Below are 18,783 nucleotides of genomic sequence, written 5' to 3'. Positions count from 1 at the left end.
TTTTTTTTTTTTTTTTGATTTTTTTCGAGACAGGGTTTCTCTGTAGTTTTTGGTGCCTGTCCCGGAACTAGCTCTTGTAGACCAGGCTGGCCTCGAACTCACAGAGATCCGCCTGCCTCTGCCTCCCGAGTGCTGGGATTAAAGGCGTGCGCCACCATAGCCCGGCTATCTCACTATGTAGTCCTGGCTGGCTTCTTCTTCCCAAGTGCTGGGATTAAAGGCATGTATCACACATCCGATAAACCTTAAACTGTAGTTGGAGGCAAAAGCAATGCATTTCTTTATCATATATTTGTATGTCTATTTTGAAATACCCCCACTCTATAGTACAAGATGGCCTAGAACTCACAATATAGAGCAGGGTGTCCTGGAACTTGTGGTAATCGTGACTCTGCTCCTGAGTGCTGGGATCACAGTTGAGTGCCTCTACACCTACCTAGTCCACAATAATTAGTATCCTATCCCCCAGTATGGTGGAGTTCTTCAGTGTGTGCTGGAGGACAAGAAGGAATGACGGGTCAAATCCATGAAATACCATACCTAGGGGAATTTAACCAGCATTCAAGTTGGGTGAAGTTGGCCATGAAGAGCCTTGGCTCTGGTAAGGCCAACCTTAGGTTTGCCATGACTAGTACTTGCTGATGCTGAGATTTCTCTGCTTATTGTCTGACTGACAGACAATGCCACCTTGGTTATTTTGGGTCAATATGCTATATATAGATGTGATATGTCACTTCCAGGTCAAAACATTTTGTTGCTCCCATTTTTGCTCCTGTTCTAGTGGCAGAAACCCTTTAACTGTGTTGTCAGAATTTCTAGGGTGAAAGCCTGGATTCCATCAGTCTAAACATGGTAGGCTCAGCCACTCCTGCCAATACCAATATACCAGATGGGTAGTGATAAAGAGGAGAGATCTATTTAATGTGGCCCAATTATGAAGAACAAATAAAGGGACCCTGGGACTCTCAAGTTTACAAAGTAGTAACATGATGTTTAGGTTAAATAGATGAAGAACTGGGGTAGACGGGCAAGAAGTACGGCTAATTAGGCAACCCTGGTAAAGTATGATCTGGTTGATAATTGTTTCAGTTCTGGTTCTGTAAGGTGATCCAAAGAAGTTCTGATCATTGCCACCACTTAAAAGAATTGATCATATTCATCGAAGATGATCACTTCTGCTCCAGTGTGCTTCCTTGCTCTTTGTGGATAGTTTCCCTCATCTGATGGGGGTTGGGGGTTCCCACGTGAATTCAGGGTGGCTGGAGGTTTAAGATAATAATTTGTCTCTGCCTTCAGCCTTGAAGGGAATAAAATAGACTTGATAGACACTCTTTGGATGGTTAACGTCCCTGTGTGTAAACAGGCGATCAAAAATAGGGGTAAACAGCAGACAAAAATGGAGGCAGAAGTGCCGGCCTTTGTTCTGTTTGCTGAGGAACTGATGTCTTTTAAGAAAAAGAGCGTCCAAGTACCTCTTTTCAGTTCCAATTGGTGACCTTTGCAGTGGTTTCTGCCTGGATCCCTGAGTGATTGGGTAAAGCAGAGTCCCTTTGTCAATTCATGATAAAACATGAGAGTTGAAGGAGAAATCAATCTTCATTTTGCTAAGATATTGAATTGGGAGTTGTCTGGAGATCAAATCAAAGACATTGTGTATGCTGAACAGAGCTCTACCCCCAAATATCCCTAGCTTCCAAGATTCTGATGTTTTGTGATTACTCCTCACTATGATCAACATATCCTGTCCTCGCTAACATGGTGCTAAAATCCTGCGTTTGTTTCTCTCTTCTCTTCTGTGAAATAGATCGTTTATAGTTTCCATTCTACCCAAACTGCTCAGTTTTAGAATCTGAAACCCCCTTCATGATAAATTTTCTCAGACTATAAGGAGGTGTGATAGGCACCTGCCTACCATCCTTTGTTCCTGTCTCAGCGACAGCGGGAAAAGTATCAGCATTTGTCCAGGGGTTCAAAGAGAAGTATGAGCTTCAAAATGCAGACTAGAGTAGAGCTAAGCGGTGCTATGAGCGACACACAACAGGCCCAGCTTTCTGAGCCACCTTGCCTTTATCTGGAAAACGCCTCGAGCAGTCAGTGGGATGAGAGATACAAAAGTCTTTTGTAAATTGCAGGATGCTATCCAAATATGAGTTGTCTGGGGCCCGTAATGCCAGAGCATTTAGAGCATTCCATCTTGGTAGCATCATCCTATACCACACAGCCCACTGCCTAATACAAACACTCCTCTAGCCATGACCTGAGAGTAGAATGTGCTTGCTCAGCTGGGCGTAACAGGTCCTGTCTCACCAGGCCCCAGGGTTATAAATTCAAAGGATCAGTTTTCTGCAAAGAAAACACCTGGAGGAAGAGAAAAAAAAATCAGTTCATTAGCGCTCATTTTCCCATTTCCTTTACTCAGTGTAATTAGCGGCACAGAAGCAACCTCCTGCAAAGAACAGGACCTGCCCAGGCCAGAACCAGGCTGGGGGCTTTGTCTTGTCCTCCCTTGCACAAGCCCTGTTCTCCTGATGGTCTCTGTGATGCTCAGCCTGGGGCACAGTTAATATTTTGAGACTCAAATTAATGTCCCCCTTTCCCAAAAGACACACTGGTGAAGACCCCTTTTCAAATAACATCCTGCTGCCATTCCCAGCAGAGGCTGGCTTCTTGAATTACACTAGAGAAGAGGTTGAGGGGTCCCCCAAACCTGTTTTTTCTTAGAACCCCCATGATCCCCTCATCAAAATAGATACCTACCAATGCAACACAGAACCTCAAAACAGGAAGTGCCTCTGGGGCCATCTGACCCAATTAAACAAAAATCCCTTATCCTCAGAGAAGATACATAGGTTCAGCTTCGGGGCCATCAGGGAACATGGTGAGGCTTTGTATAAAGTATGGAATCTGAATGTTTTGGGGTTGTCTCATTTTCTCCAGTTCCTGGCCTTTGGGGGAAGTCCTTTGACCTTCCTCAGTCTAGGTTTCCTCTTTAATAAAACCATTCATTCATTGATACCACAACTATTTATTGCCTGTTTACCCTATGCTAGTTCTAATTTCAGACTGGAAACCTTGTGGAGATCAGCCTTTACTCTCACTCTTCTCACTACTTGTATTTCTCCCACTTACTCTCCTTTCTGCTTTTATTCTTCCCCTTACTCCCCCCTTCCTCTCCTCCATGCCCTCTTCACTTCATTTTCCCCCCTTGCATGAAAAATAAAGAAGATGCAGAGCTAATGTACTTAAGTTAATGTTTTACCCTCAGATCCTCCCTGCCGCAGACATCCAGTTCTGAGCCCAGAAGGGGTACTGAGGCTGGTACTCAAGGCCCCCCATAGGAGCATGCAGATCTTTGACTGTAAGGCCTTCCCTCCACGATGTACATCTACTGTGAGCTGTGACTCTAAGCACACACTCTGCTTCTTCGTCTTTAAGATCATCATAGAAAAGAGAAACAAGGGTAGATCACTCTTATAGTCCCAACACTGGAACCATGAGTTCCAGGCCAGTCTACAGTGAGTCTTAGTTACATAGTGAGATCCTATGTATCCTCAAAAAAACAAAAACAAAAACAAACAAACAAACAAAACAAAACAAAAAACCACCTCAGGACAGAAGCTGCTTGTTCACAAAAGGCCACCATACCAAACTATGTGTTCTGCCTCTGCAACCTCAGCAGTCCCTCCCCTCCCTCCGTGGGTTACACTATCATGATTTCAGTGTAAAAACACAGCTATCATCTTTAAAAGAATAAGAAATAATTTGTGGACTGGAGAGATGGATCCGAGGTTAAGAGTACTGGCTGCTCTTCTAGAGTTCAACTCCCAGCAAACACATGGTGTCTCACAACCATCGGTAATTAGATCTGGTGCCTTCTTCTGGCCTGCAAATAAACATGCAGACAGAACACTGTATACATAATAAATCCTAAAAGAAATAAAAAATAATTTATTTTGGAGCCAAATTTGAGTAATCCTGGGAACACCAGGTTCCACGTTGCCACATGGAAGCAATTTTCAGAGTTTTATAGTAACAGAAAAACAAAAACAAAAAATTCATAAAAGAGGCGAGAGATATATCAAAGGGAGAGATGCAGGTACATCAAGAATAGAACATCTTCATGCTATCTGATGACAATTTTAGCTCTGAGGTTGGTGGAGGCTAATAGCCTGCTATGTCAACAGATCCCAAAAGGTCTTTATCCCTTAGTCACGGGATATTAGATTCTACACAGAGGTGGGCGAGGAATGGCTGTTAAGAGGGCTGAAACTAGTTCAAAACAAAATTATTAGGCTCCGGATCAGCACCGTTCCAACCTCTTGGCGTCCTGCTGTTCTTTCAGTCAATCAGATTCTTTCTTGGAATTCTTATTTATAGTTTTTTATACCCTGTATAGTTTATTGAAGTACTGACAGTTGGAGGGACTGACTGTAATATACAAAATAAAACCATGCCCTTAAAAGCAAAAAGCAAACCTTGCATTCCTCCTACAAGTTGAAAATAGTTCTGGACATCTGGAAAATACTTCCTCTCTCCCCTTCCAGCCTAGGTTTTAAAAGTCATTGATTTTATTTACTCATTCACTAAACACTATACTGTTTCCTGTTCCTGTGAGCTAATCAAACAGCTTTCTTGGTAGTTATAAAACCTAATAGTAACTTTTCAGTTATTTTCTTCTGTTGTAGGATACTTTTTAATTTAAATAACTTTTATATTAATGTAAAAATGAATTTGTGTCACATTATGTTTAATCACCAATACCTGAGGACTATTTACAGTAAGATATTTCAACTGATTCAAAGAAAAATTCAAAGTGCCACATTTATATAGGAATTCTGAAGTGAATACATTTACAAATATAAAAAAAATGAGGTTTTTGGTGGGCAATAATCCCAGAACCTTGGGGGGAAGAGGGAAGCAGATCTCTGAGTTTGAGGCCAGCCTGGTCTGCAAAGTGACTTCCAGGACAACCAGGGCTACACAGATAAATCCTCTCTCGAAATTCAAACCCATAACCAAAAAGAAAGAAAGAGTGTATCCACAATATACTTCCCTTTGCATTCTGTTAGATATGACTAATGACTAATTCACATCCCAGTGAGCAAGAATCACATTTCAGGTTTTTTGTTTTGTTATTTTCAGAGTTGTATCTCAGTGTAAGACTACCCTGAAGGTAAGCTAACACACTCCATGATACTTTTGAGGTTCTTTAAAAAGTCTTTTCTGACTTTTAAATGTTCTTGCCTAGCCTGCAACTTGCAACACTTCAGATCACCCTTCTTTTGCTCTGTTGACCCCCTCAGAGCATCGCCCATTTCTTTGACCAGTTCTTCCTGGCATAAATGGACTCTTTTTGCCCTTAGCTGTCCTTTAACATAGATGCTCTGCAGTTTCACGCTGGGCTCTCTCTCTCTCTCAGTTCCCACACTTTTGAGGGTTGTCATGCCATCAAGTTTTCAGGAATAATACCAAAGCCTCTAGCATGGCTTCTGTAAAGGTCAAACATCCACATTTGCTTCCTCTGTATAGAACTTCAGAAATGACAGGCTCTACCCCCAAATCTTTTTAACTCTGGTCTTTAAGGCAAACCCCAGAGGTGAGGCCACTCTCTTTCCTTTACGCTTGCATGTCCATATGCCTCCATATTCAACTCCACCATGGCTGTTTCTCTTTGCCTCCTGTCTGCCTGACTCAGGCTGTCTTTTTTTCTTCTGTACATTAATGACAGAATATCTTCTCTAGTTTTCTGTGCCTCCAGGTTGATACTGTCCACTCCATACATGGCAGTGCTGCTGGAAGAATCCTTCAAAATCAAGTCTGATGTGACAACATTTCTGGATTCTCTGTGCTTTCTGTCAAGGTAGGGATAAAATGAATCACAGAAATCAGCTTTTTGTGTGCCTCCATGAACAGAATTTCTTTTCTGTAGCCCAGTTATTGGTTGAGCCTCTTCCTAGATCTTAGAACAACTTGGATTTTTCCTGTTACAAGAGGCACACTAATTTTCACTTTCTTGTGAAGCTATTTGGAATGAACGAGTGTTAGATGTCTCCTTGAAATCTTTTTGTCTGTTCAACTTTGTGTTTCCTAACTAATTCACAAAACACTTTTATAAAACCTACACGGGGCTTTGTTCCTCCTTTAACTGACCTGGCAGGAGTAAAGATAGTCTAAAGAGAGACATATACCTTTCTGTTCAACTATCAGACTAATGAAACAGTGGAAACCAAGAAACCAAAATTTTCAGCAGGATCTTATACTAGAAGATGGAAAGGGCTGGAACTGCTTATCTGCCAGAAAGAGATGTCATACAATTCTGACAACCTGATGGACCTCTCTGCAGTAGACACTAGCATCAAGATGAGGTCTCTGCCTTACTAGGATGGCTCAGCCATGTGCACCTCTTGTTTTCTATTTAAACCTGTATGTCATGCCCGGCCTCTTAATGAACTTAGGGGGAATTGTCACTTGATCCCTTGTTCTTCTTTCTGTTATTGAATATGGGGGTTAGGTTACAACCTGTGCTCAAGTTTGGTACAACCATCCATCTTCAATAAGACAAGTTAAAGAGCCAAGTTAAGAGAGAAATGTGGGAGGGTGGGGATGTTTAGTGTGGACCTTTCAAGGGGTAGGACAAAAAGATCCAGGGGACCCCAAAGTCCATCTTCGGGGTTCTGAAGTGAGACCTCAGCCTAATTAGAGGGTCAAGGATATGTCCATCTATAGAGTCCCACCACCTTTGACCTGTCATTCCATCCTTCTGTCTGTTCCATCCTCTAAGGTGCTCTGACAAGTTATTAGAATCTGTTTCTAGTTCTCCTTCTGGAGGTAGTTTTTTTCTTTCTCCCAGCGTGAGATTCTTGGGAACATTCTCATTTTTTTGAGGTTCATTGTTTCAGTAATCTGATCGTCAGACTCAGCACAGGTGTTGTTTCTGCCAGGCCTGTTGCATTTCCAGTTTGGTGGCACTGCTCCAATGTTTCCCAGGGCATGGTGGCACATTTCTGTAGAGACAAACATAGGAGGGTCAAGGTTCAAGGTCATCTTTGGCTATATAGCAAATTAGAGGCCAACCTGGGCTACCTAGCCCCTGTCTCAAAAAATAACAGCAACAAAATAAATAGATGGAAACATCAGGCAGGCAAGTTCCAGCGAAGCTGGGAAGTCTGCACTATAGGCCTCAGATGCTACCTCATGAGATTCTCAGCCTTTGGATTGGTCTGTCAAGTTCAGAAAGGACTTATTTAGGAGCCACTGGATAGTAGGTCAAACACAGAGATGGGCAATGAGTAGCTGAAGGGGTTTAAAAATAGTCCAAGATAATTTGACTCCTGACATATAACATTCCAGCTCTCCACATTAACAGACATTCTAATCATTAAGTCATCCTTGGAGAATATTTTAAATTTTTTATTAGATTTATTCATTTTAGTTTATATGTGAATGTTTTGTCTGTGTGTATGTCTGAGCACTACAGGCATGCTTGGTGCCCATGGAGGTCAGATGAAGGCATCAAATACCCACTTAGAACTGAAGTTAGGGATGGTTGTGTACTACTATGTGGATGCTGGGAATCAAACCCAGGGTCTCTACCAGAGAAACCAGTGTTCTTAACTGCTAAGTCATCTCTCCAGCACTGAAGAGGTTCATGTAGCACACTGGAGATCATGGCACACTTATGCAGGCTTCTCCATCAGACTGGTGTCCCCATCAGCCTGGTGTCCCCATCTTTGGGTCAGAAACTGGATCTCTATGCACACACCCCTTTGCCCTCTTCAGTGTCCTCCTTTTTTTGTACAGGGCTGCTTAATTTCTTCTTCTTACCCCTATAAAATAGATCATGAAAGAACAGGAATTACAAGGAGGGAGTACTGTTGGACACTGCTAGAGTTCAGAGGGTATAGATAGCAGAAAACCATGGTTTCTCTTTAGGAATGTGTGGCTCAAAAACTAGAGCAATATTCCTGCATGCAGAAAACAATAAAGATGCAAGCACTAAGTACTTGAAGTCAAAATGGAGAATCAGCTTAGCAATGAGCAAGAGCCATTACTTCTGCTAAAATTTGGGATAAGAGATTCAAGGAAGGAGGTTGCCTCCTTCTGCACAGGGACCCAGTAAATGAAAAGAGTAGCAGCCTTTGCACATGGGAAAGGACAGGGACAGCAGAGGCAGTCAATGCAACACATGCCCTGTGTGATTTTCCTGGGGCAGAAAGCAGCTCATACATTTCGTATGGACTGGGCACAAGGACTGGGATGTCAGGAGACACCAGAAATTAAATTTAAAGTACTGCTCAAGTACCCTGGACATGATACAATACTCAGCAGGGGTTGGGTGGAGGAGCACAAATCTCCATGCATGCCTGGTGTATCATGCAAGAAATAGGAAATTTCCTCTCTGCCTGGAGAATCCATCTTGGAGACAGTATACTGTCTAGTAAGTTCTGTTGGGCTGCAGCATGGTAGACAGGAGCCCATCTAATGGCAGACCCAGAAGAATGCTGCTTACTGCTTGCTTGGCCTCACTCCTATGCTTGAACCCCCTCACTCTATCTTTTGGTGCTCCTAGGCTTGTCCTCATCTCTCTGCCAACTCCATAGCCCTGTCATACCCTCCCATAAGTTCTGTTCCCCAGCTCTGCTTCTTGTGTTTTTATTTTGCATTGCCCTCATCGTTTTGCTTCTGAGCTGTTGAAACTTTGTCTTTTCTTCTCACTTATCCACACCCTTTTCCTTCCTATCACTTCTTTGTGCTGGAGAGCTGGTGTTCAGGGAGGAGTCAGGAGACACACAAGGATGACTAAACTAAAACAACACAGGGAAACTTGGCTGGCTCCTCCCCAGAGTGAATCATCTCTCCTTTCGCCTTTGTCTCCTCACTGTTTCCTAGTTGACGCTGGCGGTTGTCATATATGAATGAATACCTCTAGAATGCGCTCCATAGTTTCTAGGTGATGAGAATTCTCTTAAACATATCCTAAGGGTAGGTAACTTTTGTGGGTGCTTGCTCTCTACTGCTTCATCTCCCAGGAGTTTGTTCTTAACTAAAGCCCAGAGGGTTTCTAGGAGGGAGGGGGAGGAGGAGGAGGGAGAGAGAGGAACCCAGACTGACTTGCTAGGCTGATCTGCCTCGTGGTGGTCCTCCTGTGTGAGAGATGACAGCATTGCTTGATTCCACTTTCTAACTCCGGAAGAAACTGTGAGAGGCTGAGGCCATCAGATCTAGGTGCCTCATGCTCTTATCTTCTCCACCCTCAACCCTCTTGCCAAGTATTGGAGGGAAATACACATTCATTTCTGTGCAATTGCCTATACAGCTGGCAATGCCTGCCTGTTCTTCATGTGCTTGCTATTGGAGCAGTTAGTGTCACTACTTGTACCCTGGAAGCCTTAGTAAGTCAAGCTCAGCCACCTACCCTCACTAAGCCAAATAAACAACAGTGAAAAGTAGTAAATATTTGTTCAAGTGATCATGTTAGAAAGAGGAACAAAGGAAACCAGTGATCCTCTAAAGCCCATTTTTCTGGGTCCTTACATGAGGTTTAGGTTTAAGTAAATGGCAAGAAGTATGTATAACTAAGCGATACTGATCAGGGTGTAGCTCCCCCTATTATTGTCTTGGCTTCTGTCTCCCCTATAAGGTGTTAGGACTATGTGATCTCCTAGCAAACAAGCCACCCTCTGGCTGCACCAGGCCCCAGTTACTGAAAACTCTAGTTTCTTAGTGTTTTGTGTTTTATTACTCGGGCAGACAAAAGGAGGGCACAGACCTCTGTTCAGAATATCTTCATCTTGCTCAGGATGACTCCATGAAGATGCCGGTGTTGTTGTTAATATATTCCAAAAAACCCTTCTTTTAAAAAAATTGCTAGATTTTAGGTCCAGCATAGAGGCAGGCAAAAATCTTAGAGAGCTAAAAGTCACCAAAGATAAGTTGTAATTAGGCTATGAATCTGTAACTTGTTAATGTCTCCACAGTCAGTGAAGTTCTAACCATTTCATTATCTGGTAGAAGGCTCAGCTGAAGATAGAAGTTTTCCCTAAAACTTTTATTCACTCTTTCAGTTTTCTTATGAGTAAAGTAAGGAGTTGGATGGTCTATAAAATGTTAAGCTATGATTCTGTATTAGGGGAATTCTTCTAGAAAACTGAGATTATCTCATGTGTCTAAGTCTGCTCTCTGGGATGGGGATTCCATGAGCAGTCTGGGGAGAGCCAGCGAGGAGCCAGAGCTGGGTAGACTGGTGCGAAGGAAGAGGAGGAGGCTCCGGGGCAGGCATATGTCTGAAAAAAGGTAACTGCCTGGTGCAGCAGCCTTACTCCTCTTCCTCTATCGTCCCTGAGCCTTAATATAAGAGTTGCATTGTAGATTTATCAATTAGGTCTGGGCACCCCATGCTTGCTGAGTTTCCGCGGTTTACCCATTGTTGCTCTCTGAAATGGTTTCCATCTGCTGTAAAGAGAGCTTCTTTGATGAGGAGAGAGAGCTATTCTTACCTGTGGATACATGGACACATATTTAGAAGTTAATTGGTTTAGGAAGATGGCAACGGTAGGCTTTTCCCTGTATTGATGACTGCTCCAGACACAGGTGCTTGACTAGGTTTACAGCACCAGTTATGGATTCTTTCCTATTGAGTAGCCTTCAGTCCAGGTAGAAAGCTGTTGGTCACTCAAGTGCCACGGCGGCACCACTGCAGATAGATAGCTGGTCAGGTTAGCCATTGTGGTATTTGCAGGTTTTACAGCTAGCTAGAACTGTTGGTTGCTTTTTCTTTTTGTTCCCTCTTGGCAGCTTGTATGCATCTTCCAATACTACAAGAGCTGTCTTCAGGAAGAAGGCATGCAGGTCACTTCTAGCTTAATTCGTCCAATTCTTGTGTCTGAAATATGTGTTTTCTGGAATAGGAGATTTTAGTATGTTTTGAAAACGGTTAAGGTGACATCTCCAGCATTACTCTTTTGGCTATTGAGGGTCTTTTGTGCTTTCATATGAATTTTAAGTTTTTTATTCTATTTTCTTTTTTTTGCTTTTGTTTTTCAAGACAGGGTTTCTCTGTAGCTTTGGAGCCTGACCTGGAACAAGCTCTTGTAGACCAGGCTGCCCTCAAACTCACAGAGATCTGCTTGCCTCTGCCCCCGAGCGCTGGGCTTAAAGGTGTGAGCCACCACTATCTGGCTCGAATTTTAAGTTTTTTTTCTATTTACGAGAAGAATAGTTTTAGAATATTGATGACAGATTGGAGGGAAGGAGTGGGAGAGTGTGTGGAGGAAGTGAGAGGAGGGGAAGGAGTGGAATTTCAATTGGTATTTCTTTAAGTAATAAAACAATAATAATAAAAAATATTGATGGGAATTGCATTGGATTTGTAGATTGCTTTTTTTTTTTAAAAGAGCCATTTTTACAACATTGGTTTTTTCCAGTTTGTGAGCATGTTTTTCTACTTTCTAATGTGTTTTTCAGTCTCTTTTAACATTCTCATTGTAGTGGTCTTTTCTTCCTTGGTTAGGATAACTCTGAGGATTTAAAAAAAATTGTTAATGGAATCACTTCCTTGATTTCTTTCTCAGTGTACTTCTTATTGGTATGAATGGACTCTTTGATTTTTGTATGTTGGTTTTGTGTCCTGCCACTTTGCTGAATTTGTTTATCAAATCTAAGAGTTGTCTGGTGGGGTCTTTAAGGTTTCTTTTCTTTTTAATTTTAAAAGCCCGATGTGCTTATAAAGATCATGCTTACAAGAATAAACTGCATAGTGAAGAAATATCAAAATGAGGTTGATGAATAAAAAGGCACATTTCAAAAGTGTAAGGGTACAAAGAGTCCTTTCTTTGTCCTACTAACATAGGACGAAAGGGAAATCAGTTTGAAAGTTTCTCAAAAAGCTGAAAATCAATCTGCCACAAGATCCAGCCATAACATTTTCGGGCATATACACAAAGATTCTATATTTTATTATAGAGACTTGATGATCCATGTTCATTGCTGGCCTATTCATAGTAATCAGGGGATGAAAACAATCTAGATAAGCTGATAAATGGGAGTGAAGATGCTATAAATTCACACAATGGACTAGCCAACTATCAAAATACTCTGAAATTATGCAATTTGCAGATCACCTCTTGATGTTGGATTACCTTCTTTTATGCTCTGAATATGCTTAACCAGATATTTAGAGAGAAAGTAGGTGGAATCAGAGAGATGCCAGGCAGCTGCCAAAGGAGAAAGATGCCAGCCACCTGGCAGCCTGGTGGTAATACACAAATTAATAGAAATGGTTAATTTAAGATGTAAGAGTTAGCTAGAAATATGCCTAAGCTATTGGCCAAACAGTATTGTAATTAATAGAGTTTCTGTGTTATTAGTTAGGTCTGGATGGCTAGGAAATGAGCAGCCCCTGGCTACAAAATGGTGCACCAATGTGGGGCAGCTACATTCACATAAAACCTGAGAGAGCTTGAAAAAAATTCTAGGTATAAAAGAACAAAGTTAAGCACGACTTCTTCATTGTTGTACCTTTTTTTCCCAGATAGGCTCTGTTTGCTGGCAGTGAGCAGAGGCATGGTTCCTGTAAGAGAGGTCTTCTTAGTTCATACTGGCATGAACAGCTATGGCCTTTTCAGGAGGTCTGGCTAAGGAACACTTAAATGGGGTTTGTGAGCAGAGTGCTACAACTTGTTTAATGACAACATAGACCCCTTGTGTCCCTGGAGCTGGGGTGGGTGGTGAGCTGTGGAGCTAGCAGTGAGCATACCTCTGCCATGTTGGACTGGGTTGGACAAAAAGGAAAGATAGCCTTAGTCCTAGCCAGCAGCTTAACATTTTAAGAAGTGCTCCTGGTCAGAAAAGGATTATAGGTACATAATAAAGATGGATTCAGACAACAAAAGACCACTGAATGAGACTTAACATATTTAAAAAATGTGCCTAGGCTTGGTAGAAAGAGAAAAAATAATACAGACAGTTATAAAAAAGAGGTAAATAGTTTTAAAAAATAAAACAAAGTCTTTGGAAATTTCTTACAGTGCTCTTCCTGTTTACTTAGGTAATATTATATTCTTCTGGAGTCTTTGATACAGTTGAAGAATATATAGTTATAATTATAGTTTTCCTTAGTTATGATAAAAGATAAAAGTAGACATAAATTTTTTTACTGTAATTCTTGCTTGATATCTGTTTTGTTATATGTAATTTTACTTTGTTAAAGTTAAAACCTTCCTTTTTATTTAGACAGAAAAGGGGAGATGATATGGGATTCTGCTCTGTATGTTATGAATATGTTTTATTCCTATTGGTTATTAAAAAAGCTGTTTCAACTAATGACTTAGTAGAGAGAGTAAAGTCATGTTGGAAATACAGACAGAGATATAAAGAAAAAGTAGGCAGACTCAGAGAGATTCTACGTAGCTGCCAAAGAAGAAAGATACCTGCTGCCAGCCAGAAGTTACTGGTAGGCCACTGCATTGTGGTGATACACAGACGAATAGAAATGGGTTAATTTAAGATGTAAGAGTTAGCTAGAGATATTCCTAAGCTATTGGCCAAACTGTATTGTAATTAATATAGTTTCTGTGTGATTATTCAGGCCTGGGAAGCTGGGAAATGCACAAGCAGTCTCTCTGTCTTCATCAGAGCATCTCTGTCTTCATCAGAGCATCTTTTTTTTTTTTTTAAAAGTACTTGGCAATTAACACAGCAGAAACTGTCAACACGCAGAGAAAAAGAGAATTCAGAGTTCTCAGCCATGAATGTGATATTTATATCATATCCCTCCCCTCAAGACTCAAAGATATTTGAAGAAAAGAGGTGGAAAATTATAAGAGCCAGACACGGTAGGTAGATGATTTTAAGGAAGCAACATTTTCTAGTCATGACAAGGCAGATGTAGATATGAACTCACAAGAGACTGACATAATGCACAAGGCCTGATAGAGAAGGGCTAGTCACCCCTACCCAAGGTGCTATTGGCATTTTATGGCTTCTGGGAGTGGGAGAATCATTTTTCTTCATTGGTGTGACAATTAGCATATTGACCACACTCCAAGGCAAGATTCATGCCCAGGAGTAATTGACTAACACAAAGTAGATTTAATGATTTTTCAGAGAGAGAGAGAGAGAGAGAGAGAGAGAGAGAGAGAGAGAGAGAGAGAGAGAGAGAGAGAGATTTTTTTATGGAAGAAAGGAAGGAAAGAAGAAAAGAAGAAAACTGAGCAAGCTGTGGAGAACAAGTCAGGAAGTAGTATTACTCTGTTCCTGCCTTGGCTTTCCCCAGTGGTGGACTCTAACCTGTAAGCCAAATAACCCTGTCCTGCCCAAAGTTTCCTTTGGTTGTGGTGCTATCACAGCAACAGAATCACCTCTTTATTGGCAAAACTGGCTTATTGAAGTCATCTACTGTTTGTCTGTTGGATTACTCTATGGTTTTATATCTAGTATTTGTTTCATGAAATAGTGCACCCATGTTAGTACATAGATGTTCAAAGTAGTCATTTTTATTTATTTGTCTGAGTGTGCCACAACCTGTATGGAGGTCAGGAGACAGCTCTTAGGGAGTTGGTTCTTTCCTGTCACTCTGTGGGATCAAATGATAAAACTCAGGTCATGAGGTCTGTAGTCAAGCGTTTCTACCCCTGAACCATCTAGCAAGTTCTATATGTTTAAAATTGTCATGTTTTCTTGATGTGCTTTTTTTTCTTAATCAGCTTGAAGTAACTTTACATTTTCTGGCGATGTAGGGATAAGTTCTGCCCCTTAGGGGGCGTGTTCACCTCGGGCCAATGTTTACCTATAAATCTGGCGCGCTTCTGCTTTCCTGGTCTCCGGTTCTGTAAGTCTATTTCCCCATTAAAGCTGTCTGCATTTGTTACAATCTGTCTGCATTCGTTTACGCCATTACATTTTGGTGCTCAACGTGGGGCTTGAACCCACGACCCTGAGATTAAGAGTCTCATGCTCTACCGACTGAACTAGCCGGGCTGGAGAGATGGGGGCTGGAGAGATGGCTCAGCAGTTAAGAGCATTGCCTGCTCTTCCAAAGGTCCTGAGTTCAATTCCCAGCAACCACATGGCTAATCTTGGTTCAGAGTCTATTTTGTCAACTTCTTGCTCCCTGGTTCCTTTTACTTAGAATATCTCTTTCTATTTTCATGCTGAAGTAGAGTCCATCTTTGATGATGAGGTACATTCCTGAGAGATAACTAATAGATATGTCATGTTTTTTAAACCATTCAACCAGTCTGTGCCTTATTTTTTTAACAGAAATTTTAGTTAATTTTTATTTAAAACTTCATTGAATGTGAAATGTCGATCTTTACAATAAACAAATATAGTAACAATAACTCACACTAAAACAAAACATACTTCTTCTGTCTAGATAGCCATTGCTTTTCTGTTTGGGGCAGTTTAAAGTTTTACTTTGGTCACGAAAACAAGAATGTATCTTTACAAAGGCTCAAAATAGACCATTTTTTAAACAAAGGTGATGATTCACAAAAGACTATGAATAGAACTTTAACTAGCTGTTACAAATCTAATAGGATTTATTAAAAAGAAGTTATATCAATAACATATCTGAAAGGTTCTTGTATAAAATATCAAATGAAGAAAAAGAATTTATCAATGTCCAAAAACGTGAGTTTGTTCATAAAAAAGTCTGACAAATTACCATAAAAAGTGCAACATTCTTCTTGACCCCTTCTTGTCCAAAATTTTCCACTCAATAAAATAGCCAAGGATCTGAAACTGAGAAAATATATCTGAGTACAGTGTGTGAAACGTGATACTATTTTTTCTTTTTCCTTCTTCCCCCTACCGTATCATCGGAAGATTTTACTAACTCACAACAAGCTTGCCACTTTAGTGTGCTGCTCAGATGTAAGAGACACTTCTCTGTGTAGGAGTTTTTGGTCTGTTTGAGAATGAGAGCTTGGGAAGGGTATGTTACAATGGAGGAGACTGTGAGTCACTGGAATCTGTGGCTGTAGGAGGATGTATATGGCTGAGCTTGCAATGGACTGCTGGCTGGTCTATGACTAGCTAAAGAGCTAAAATAACCAAGAGTTCTTTGTTAACACAGTTTAGTAAGCCTTGGATGTGACCTGTAATTACACCATGGATCTCAGTGGCTGCTGTCTCCCTTATCCTTAGAGACACCTGTTCACTGTACCAGGACATTTGTGGCATGCAGATGAGGTTTGGTGCTCCTTCCTTCCTTCCTTCCTTCCTTCCTTCCTTCCTTCCTTCCTTCCTTCCTTCCTTCCTTCCTTTTTCTTTCCTTCTTTCCTTCCCTTCCTTTCCTCCCTTCCTCCCCCAATTCTTTTTTTTTTTTTTGAGCATCTTTCAACTGACCCTACCTGAGTGAGGCTCAAATTCATACACATGGAGACTTGCCCCTAGTAATCTTCCTTTGAGGGCCTGAGCTAAGGCTTTCTCATCCTACAGGCCACCTCATTCACCCGGAATACTTTGCCTTATTTGCTTGATAGTGAAGTTGCTGATGTGGTTATGTCCCTTCAGATTGCAGTACAAGGAGATGTAGTTGCTCTAATGCAGCAAGTCCTGTGTGTTGTAGACCTTCCACACACCCAGGGACCACTCTATCCTGTCGTACAAGTAGGGGTAAAAAAATTATGGCTTGGAATCTGAAGTCCTTGGCTTGAACCCCAAGTGCCTGCCTGGTGTCACCAAAGCCGATAAAGCCCAGTGTCTCATCATGGATAGTGATGCTACTGGAGCCACCTCACAGATCTGTTCCATGCTTTGTATCCTTGTGCCTTCCCCAAGCACATGGTACAGATGGGTACTGCCGATATAGATTGAGAGTGTGTCAGGAGGTGGAATACGCTGTCCCCTCCATAACCATAGGCAGGATGCTTCATGTGGTGACCCTGAGCTGGCCAGCAGCCTTGATATTCTCATTACCATAGCCACTCTCAGAGCCTTAAACTTCTCCAGTCTTCCTTAGTGAGGGTGACAAGTGGTAGGTACATTGTGGCACCTACAGATTTATTTAATACCTTCTCGTGAGATTGTGTGTCTCAGAAGGCCACAGTGGCTGAGTCCTTCAGGATGGATATCTCCGCCATGCAGTCAGTCTCTGCAATCTGACAGTGCCACTAGTGGGAGGGGCGTGAGCTGTGGCTCATAATCCGAGGACAGATATCTTCACATATTCTGTACAATCATTGTAGCTTGACTTTGAGTTTAGCCACAAAGGTCATTCTTTGTTGAACACTGAGATTTGCCTTTGGGGCAAAGCAGTCAGCAGTTCCAAGGGGAACTTGCAGGAGTCTGTGAATTGTGTACCTTGCACCCAATATGCATGTATATGAATCCAGTATAATTGTGTCAACAAACACAATTATACTGCTTTTTTAATTTTTTAAGGGGATGTGGTTTATTCAGTTCACATCCTTTTACTTGTTGCTAGAGCCTGTTGGTGTGTAGGAAGCCACCGCCTTACTGGCAGTGGCAGTGCAGGGGAGGGGTGTGGCGAGTGGTTGCTCAGGGCAGCATGGCTTCTGACTGGATCTCCGCTCCTCCGGTGTTCATGAACAACCTTAAGATCACACACACACACACACACACACACACACACACACACACACACACACCTAGAACTCTGAGTCCCATGATCCTCTGCCTCACACATTTCTTTTACTTTCAGTCTATGTCTGGTGATTGGGGAACTGATGATTGAGAACATTAATATTTAGAAGTTATTGGAAAAGTGTTTAATAATTACTGACTTTTAAACTATTTTGTAGTATTTATGTTATTATAGTCCTCATTTGTTCATTATTATTTTGTCTTTTAAAATGTTCATGATCGTATATTAATTATAAGCAATGATGAGTTTCATATGGCATTTCATGCTTTTGCAGAGTGTGTTTAGTCCATATGCCCTGCTAATGCTTTCTTTTCCCCTTACACTTCTACTGCTGCACTTCCTTTCCAATCTGGTCCCTATTCTACTTTCATGTCTATTTATAGTTATTTATACAATACAAATCAATGAATTGCAGTGTTACACTAATGAAAAGATGTCTCTCCTAAATTCAACCATTAACAGCATCTAGGTCCTCAGGAGGGTAAGACCAACTTGGTTCTCACATTTTTTAGGACAGGTTGATTGTGTGAATTCCAGAGCTCAATGGACATTGAATGAAGGTCAGCATTCCAAAACACTCTCCCTCTTCTTTGGGGCTTAAATTCTTTCCGATCCTGAAGATCTTCCTGATCTTCCTGATCTTCAGGGATAGTTCTGAGTCTTGGAGGGGGTGACACAGATGTTCCATCTATTTCTGGGCTTGCAACAATCCCTTATTCTCAGTACTTTGACCAGTTATGAGTATCTGAAATTACCACTGCATAATAAGCTTCTCTGGTCACAGTTAACATTTGTGGGAATTCATGGGCATAAATATAGTTATTTAAAAGGCAATTTGATAGCACATCATGGCCACTTAGTAAAAGAACCACAGTAGCTGCTCCCACAAAGTCCCATGACCTCTCCAGACATTAGAGTTACATAAAACATTGATTATCCCATTAACAGACTTGCCATTGTTGCACCAGTGGGGTTACCTTGCTAGCTGGTCAGTATTATCACACACAGGGTCCACAGCTGAATTAGTGATGATTCTTCCCCTGAAGCCTACATAGCGCCACCTGGCACTATAAAGGGATGACAAGTAGAATGGAAGTTTTCAGCTCAGGTCCAACTTGATCTCTGTGTCTTGCAACCAAGAAGGTGGTGCCATCAGCAGTAGAATGCTACCACCA

At 41.5% G+C, this 18,783-nt stretch overlaps 1 pseudogene; it reads right to left on the bottom strand.

Annotated features, from left to right (window-relative positions):
- Positions 1 to 15,939: 15,939 nt before the first annotated feature.
- On the bottom strand, positions 15,940 to 17,133 carry LOC126486502 (C-terminal-binding protein 2-like; annotated as a pseudogene).
- Between the last annotated feature and the right edge of the window lie 1,650 nt (positions 17,134 to 18,783).

This window comes from Alexandromys fortis, unplaced genomic scaffold (assembly GCF_014885135.2).
Source record: "Alexandromys fortis isolate MF-2015 unplaced genomic scaffold, M_Fortis_MF-2015_v1.1 scaffold_152, whole genome shotgun sequence".
In the NCBI taxonomy this organism is placed as follows: domain Eukaryota; kingdom Metazoa; phylum Chordata; class Mammalia; order Rodentia; family Cricetidae; genus Alexandromys; species Alexandromys fortis.
The sequence above is the reverse complement of the archived record's forward strand: the minus strand, read 5'-3'. Positions and strand labels throughout refer to the sequence as shown.